This window comes from Lolium rigidum, unplaced genomic scaffold (assembly GCF_022539505.1).
Source record: "Lolium rigidum isolate FL_2022 unplaced genomic scaffold, APGP_CSIRO_Lrig_0.1 contig_39925_1, whole genome shotgun sequence".
Lineage (NCBI taxonomy): Eukaryota > Viridiplantae > Streptophyta > Magnoliopsida > Poales > Poaceae > Lolium > Lolium rigidum.
This window is the reverse complement of record NW_025900468.1, coordinates 10,874-18,035: the sequence shown is the minus strand read 5'-3', so window position 1 is coordinate 18,035 and position 7,162 is coordinate 10,874. Positions and strand designations below refer to the sequence as shown.

The window sequence follows — 7,162 nt, the reverse complement described above, 5'->3', positions numbered from 1 at the left end:
TAGAATAGCTATTCTCGAACCCCCAGCAATGAACCCGAAAAAACCCACCGGACCCGACACTGAACCAACCCCCGCCCACCCACGACAAGCTCTCTCAACCCCTCCTCGCGCACGCCTGCCCCAAAATTTCCCCACCTTCTTCCGGTTGGGGCATCGCGCCGCCCGATCCCATCTCCCGCATCGCCTTCTTCCCCGTCGGCGGCCCAACTCCACCGCAGCCCCACGCCTCTACCAGCCGCAGGTTCCCCACCATCCTTGCTGCCGGTTCCAGCCCCAATCTGGATCGATTGGCAACCCCGCGCGTCGCCCCTTGCCGGCCAGCTCCCTACCACGGCCAACCACCTAGCGCATGGCCCCTGCCTTGGTCGGCCACGCCGCGTACCACCCCTTCTGGCGAGATCTCTTCCCCGGCTAGCCACCCCCTTCGCCATCCCTCCTTCTCCCATTTTCTGACCCGTCAAGGAGGACGCCATGGCCGCCACTTTGAACTCCATGGCCGGAACCTGTACCACCGCTGGAACCTGAGTGGACCACTGCTGCTCCCGGCATGATGCGTGCTGATGCACAAGAATGCAGCTGACGCAGGTACTGAACCTGTACGAGGGTGCTTCTGAACTGCATATGGGTTGGTACGTTTTCTTGTTCTGAATCTCCACCAACTGTTTGTTCAGCTAAGTTATCTTACTAGCTAGCTCTTGGTTCTGATGGGATGGATCGAAAACAGATGAGCAATACCTGTGTGCTCAAATAATGTTAATATAGTAGCTCACGTACGGCACTTGAAGTTCTGATTGCTTGATGTTATAACGTAGTGATACATGTGCACTTATCTGCATTGCCTATGAAGCATGTAAAGTATGTCTACGGTTTTAGATTCATATGCTAGTAATTAACTGGCTTGTTTTTGTTTGCAAAGTATTGTGGGGAACAAATTGCAGAAACTGTCAATGCAACCTGGCAGGTATTATCATTTAAGAGAAAGATGCTTGTTTTCACTTGATTTTCTTGCTTAAGATTTCGTTCCCGTCGTAATTCGCTCACAACTGCCGGCGAATTCAGCCATCTGGGCAGTTCCGACCTTCCATACAACCTGCTCAGATTGGTTTGGGTTTAAACCATGTGTACGAGTTAGGTTCCCATGCTGCTGCCCAGCATCGATTCCACCGAATTTAGCCACGGGTACCATACCAGCTGCTCTGTTTAAGTTGCAGATTCGTTTGTCTGTCACATATCTCCTCTCAGTATATCTTGCTGTAGCGCGCTGTTACTTTCCACTTTTGTTTGGAATCTATCCTAGTGTTAGTTACATTGTCAGAATCCATTCCCCCCTCTCCTATGTTGGATGCTATGCTAACTAATGCTCAAATTTTTCTGTGGCATAGGTGTCATGCCTGAGGAACACGGGTTCAGCTCGTTACGGCTGCAGCTTCCCCTCCATTGCGGCCTCCTCTTCGTCGTAAGCGCCTCTTTCTGATGCATAATTCTCACTGTCCTGCGAACTAAGAGAAGCCTTCTCATGAACCCAACAAGTCCACCTTTCTTGTAAAAGTTGTAAGAAAAGTCCATATAATATACACTTGTTAAATTTGAGAAGTTCATGGACGTTTAAGATTTGATGGAAAATAAGAGAAGCCTTCAAAGCTGCCACCATGGAATAAGTAGCGGTGATGTCTGCCTTTAGTCTTGGGAAGTTCACTAACATGTAGTTCAATGTTCAGATTGTGCTTGGATTATGGTCTGCTAGCTGCAATGCTTGAGCGTCCCAGTTCGCCAGCGCCTCCCTCCGGTAACCACTGTGCTCGGTTGGGAAATTCACTGTGAGCATCCTGGAAGTTCACCTCCACACAGTTTGGTTCATTCGCAGACTAGTTATTACGCAGGAACTATGTGACGGTGCATACTTGGTGTTGTCAAAGCAGAGGGTAACATTGAATCTGATTTATGCTATACCTGTTGGCATTAATATTGGATTCCCTGCCTTTTTTTGCATGTCGATATGGATGTACCAGCAAGGAAAAATGCATATGAATGGATGATACATACATGGCTAGCTTTAGTAGTTCACTCTTGAAAGCTCCAGTAGTTACTCTGTATGAAAAAATGTTTATGTCCTGTATGTACGTGTAGATGCATGGTTGCTAGAAAAAGAACAAAATTCACTTTTTCATGGAGCAAGGTTAACTTCTGTATTTCCTGGAAGTTAGATTCATTAGATAGCCTGATGTTAACTTGTTAATTCACATTTTTAATCTGTGGAGTTCACTTTTGCAAATACGTGTAGCTCACTTCTCCAATTCGTGAAAGTTTACTTCTCCTAATATTTAAGTTTAGATTATTCATTCTAGATGGATTATTCATGAAGTTCACTTCTCCTAATATTTAAGTTTAGATTATTCATTCTAGATGGACTATTGGTGAAGTTCATTTCTAATATTGCAGGCAATGGGATGGATAATTCCTTTATATTCACTATTTCCTAAGTTCGTTGTTATGCATTGGGAGAAGTAAACTTCTTGATTATGTGTAAAGAAAACTAGGAAGCCTTGGCGCAGAGGTCACCTCCTTTTTGTAAGGTAATTGCATCTCTAAGTTTATCTCTTTACACAAACTCTCTTACAGCTCAACAAAATTAGGTGTCTACTAAATGATATAATATAATTGCATACTGGATGAGACAATATAAATGAAACCATTAACTCTACTACATCTTATCATTTGCGTCCAATAGTCCATGTACCATCCCCTTTCTGCGGGAAGTTCATAGTTTGGTTCTGCAGCAGTTCTATGTGGTGTGTGTGCGGATAGCAGGTTTATTGCAAGAATGCATGAAAATCAAAAATTTATGTTTGGGAAGTAAACTTATTTGTGACACGAAGTTCGCTTGGCTCACATATCACATAACATGAAAAAAAGAATTTAGTACTACATGACTGTGCTCACATAGTCACATTGGTGCTATTCCTTTTATCCTCTTTATTTAGTGTGTGCACGCTAGTCATTGCTTTGAATACCGGAAGTTTATTTGAACGCCCTGGAAAGTTCACTTTGAATTAGTCAGTAGTTCACCTCATCTTGCTGAAAGATTACCTTATTTTCAGCCAGTTCACTTTGAACACATGGAAAGTTCTCTTTGTAACTCATGGAAGTTAATTTCATTTTCATCTAAAAACAAATGAATAGTTGCAGGAACTTTACACATTTTATACCAGATGTGTAACTATTGTACGGTGAGTGTGGCATATTAAGTTGTAAACTGCCAGGATAGTGTTTGACCTCAATTTTTAAAAGTTCGCTTAAATAAAAAAAAATGCATTTTGTGAGTTCTGTTTGCTGGGCCGCTCGAAACCTCCGTGAGCAGTCAAAGTTCACATCTATTTCCAGTGAAAGTTCACAAGATCAGGGAGAATGGGAGTTTGGTAAAACAAAATACGCTGAGTTGCTCTCATCGAAAACTTGCTTGTTGAATAATTCTGTGACCAAACTATATTAGTTTTGTAGGAGTGTCTAGTTGCTTACTAAAAAGTATAAAACAATTGAATCCAATATTTCTTGTTAGGTAGCGCAGAGATTTTAATATTTAACTGCTATTTTTTTAGCATATCGATTATGCTGAACTGTTGCATCAAAAACAAAATGAAAGTTGATTTTGCGAAACATACTAGTTCAGTGCATCAAATAAGCAAAGCTCGATTTGATTTGTTAGGAAAATTAAATTCACATTTCAAGGGGAGTTCACCTCTCTTTCTCCATGAGTTCACATTGTCATTGATTGGCAGTACACATTTTGTCTATCTAAAAGTTCAGATTCATTTTACCAGGAAGTTCATCTTTTTCCACTAAGTGATTTTTAAAATACTTCGTTTTGACTTGCAAAAGAAGTTCGTTTTGACTTCGTTTTGAAGTAGACAATCAACAGTGCACTTGATAAATTTTTGAAGTTCACTTATTCATCTTAACAAGTTGACCAGCGCTACTCTTATGTTGATTCGCTGGAGAGTTTCACATTTTCTATCTCTATAAAACATAAGTTTTCTCTGTATAACGCATCAAAGTTTATTTAGTCTTGGTTGAAAAATTCATCTTTTTTATGTCGGACAGTGTACTTCATCCGTGAGGAGTTTACAATAGCAATTTGATGAGTTCATTTTTTCTATCTCCAAGAAGTTTTTATTTTTGAAAGCTCAATTTTGTCGACTGCTGGTTTGGCGCTGGACTGCTGATAGTTTTAGAATTATTTCTAGTGGTGTATTCCCTTATAGCTGGAGCTCACAATATGTGTGTGAAATTAGGAAGCGAGAACTTCAGTTCAGATAAAAAGGGACGGCTCATAGAAAGTGAATTTAGATAAGAGTTCACTGGCATCTTTTCGTTATCTATGACATACAAGCGAGGTTCATTTTGAGTGTTATGGTTTTATCGTGTTGAGTCTTGACAGTATGAAAACACATTAAGGGTGCGTATAAAATTGCACCTGGGAAAATTAAAATTTTAACCTGTGGTAGTTCATTTCATTTTTACGAGAAACAAATGGGTAAGAAATTCACGTTAGTTCTCTTGAAAGTTCACCTTTTCCTCGTTGGGAGTTCACCCATTTTATCCAGTCAAGTCCATTCTAAAAAAGCATCATGAAAAAGCATCATGTTTTGATATTCTGCATAATGACCTAGCACAATATACAACTTTTTCGGATATTATTACAATTTCTTGGGTGATTTCTCTTAGCTCACTTCTCCTAATCTGTGAAGCTCACTTCTCTTAATTCGCGAAGTTCACTTCTACTGCTATTTTCATTTTATATATTCCTGCCACTTCTTATAATCTGTGAAGCTCACTTCTTATAATCCGTGAAGCTCACTTCTCCTAATCCGTGAAGCTCACTTCTCCTAATCTGTGAAGCTCACTTCTCTTAATTCGCGACACATCTAATGCTATTTTCATTTTATATATGCCTGCTAGTTCTTATAATCCGTGAAGCTCACTTCTTCTAATCCGTGAAGCTCACTTCTCCTAATCTGTGAAGCCAACTTCTCTTAATTCGCCAAGTTCATATCTACTGCTATTTTCATTTTATATATTCCTGCTAGAATATTTGCGCTGTTCGCTCTATTCTCATCTGGAGTTCACTCTTTTATTTTTTGATGGAGTTCACACTTTTATTTTTCTGAAGTTCAGTTTGGACATGCCTGTAGGTCGAAGGAGGAAGTTCATGTTCCTGTAAAAAACGAGAGAGGATAATGTCACCTGTACAGTTAATTTATTTTAGGCAGTTGGTGCATTTGCTTATTACCGCCAAGTTCATTCGGCAAAATAACGTGGAATGGTGCTCCGGTATTACTCTCCGGGGATTTCAACACTACACTTAAGGTAATTAACTAGTGAACAATTTATACTTGCAGTCAAGATTACATTCGAGGTCCCTATTCTTGATTTGTTTGGGAGTGTATTTCAAAATACCAAGTAATGGTTGTTTTTTTTTGGAAGTTCATATTTATTTGTTAGAAAGTTCGGTTCATAATTATTCCGCGTAGAAAGTCTACTTCTGCTCTCGCCAAGTTCAGTATTTCATGTGAGGTAGTAAAAATATTTACATTGGTTAACGAGTTGGTTTAAACCCATCGCGAAGTTCGCATTTAATTGTTGGGAAGTTTTGTTTGTCCAATTCACCTTATTGTGAAATTCCTTTTTTTTAATTTGTAAGTTGGTTTCGCTCCATATATACTTACAGTTCACTTTGTTCAAAATGTCAAGTTCACTCTTTTTTATTTTGCGGGAGTCCATTTCATGTGTGCTTGTCTTACAGATAAAAAAGGCAAGTTCACTTCTATTCCTCATAGTTCACTATGAAAAAGGGATCTTTGACTGAATCTACACATGGTATTATTACAGGATAAATAATTGAAGTGAGTACCTAGTGATAGCAAGTAGAAGCGCGTTGTGGTTTTCGTATTTATTTTCTGTCTCTTCTGGTCCTGACCATAGTCTTCCCATGTTGATCCAAGTATAATCATGGCACTCATACAAAGTACACTACATTTTGTTACAGGAACAACACTTGGAGCTCACTTAAGATGGCGTTTGTGGTACCTTTGAAGCCATGGTCCTGTCTCATTGAGCGTGCCTTCCACACACGGGAGTTCACAAAGCCAAGCGTGGGCGTCCACTAGCACCAATGCTTCCGGGTTGATACGAGCACCTCACCAACAACATGGCTGCCATCCCAAGCTCTTGGCCTTACACAATGGGCGGCCCCTAGACAAACTCGAGTCCAGTCTCACTACACGGCAGCAGGCCCCCAGCAGTGTACGAACGATGATGTAGCACACCGCAGACTCGATTTTTACAACTGCCTGACAATCTCATATGCGCACAGCTAGCACCTGATGTTAATTCAATATTTGCATTGATCGGTTCATTGACTTCAAATAGAAAAGGTTCACCTTGTCCCCACATGAAGTTAGCTTATTTTTGTTTTGGAAGTTTGCTGTGTCTACTAATTTTTTTCTGTGATGCTTCTAGCTATTTGTTTCAAAGAATTATTATGTGAAATTCCTATTTATTTGTTAGGAAGTTCGGTTTGTATGTACGTGAGGTTCCCTTATTATTAAGATTTTTGTTGAATTTGTTTCGGGAAGCTCACTTTATATATGTGTGGAAGTTTAGTATGTATGTATGTGAACTTGTTAACTTTAGTCCACGACTTTGTACTGCATGCTGGGACCACCTGCTTCATCTAAAAATATACAATGTAAGCACTTGTATTTTTTTCCTAAATATTAAAAAATAAATGAAGTTTGGTTTCTAAAACTACAAAACCATACACTATATATTTAAAAAAACCATGCACCAGTATTTCAATCCTTAAGCTTCCGCGGTTAGATATACAAAACATTGAAGTCCACTAAGGGAAAAAGAGCGAAAACAGAGAAGTTTGAATTGCATACGTTAGTATATTTTAAACCGCTCCTAAACCATGAAAAAATTGGGAAAATGTTCTAAATGAAAATTTGCAGTTCTTTCATATCTTTCCAGTGATGTATCATTTGCATCATTTTGATCGAGAGTTTGAAAACTACGACAAACTATATGCAAAATCAAGAATTTATACTCCGATGGGAAGTTCACTAACACGGTCCGAGAAGTTCACTCGCATATTCAGGGTAGT

At 39.7% G+C, this 7,162-nt stretch overlaps 1 long non-coding RNA gene across 1 annotated transcript; it reads left to right on the top strand.

Annotated features, from left to right (window-relative positions):
• Positions 1 to 342: 342 nt before the first annotated feature.
• On the top strand, positions 343 to 6,620 carry LOC124681349. Its single transcript, XR_006995838.1, has 6 exons — positions 343 to 629; positions 1,383 to 1,456; positions 1,719 to 1,922; positions 2,440 to 2,573; positions 5,190 to 5,364; positions 6,044 to 6,620. It is a non-coding gene; the product is annotated as an uncharacterized LOC124681349 (long non-coding RNA).
• Positions 6,621 to 7,162: the final 542 nt, after the last annotated feature.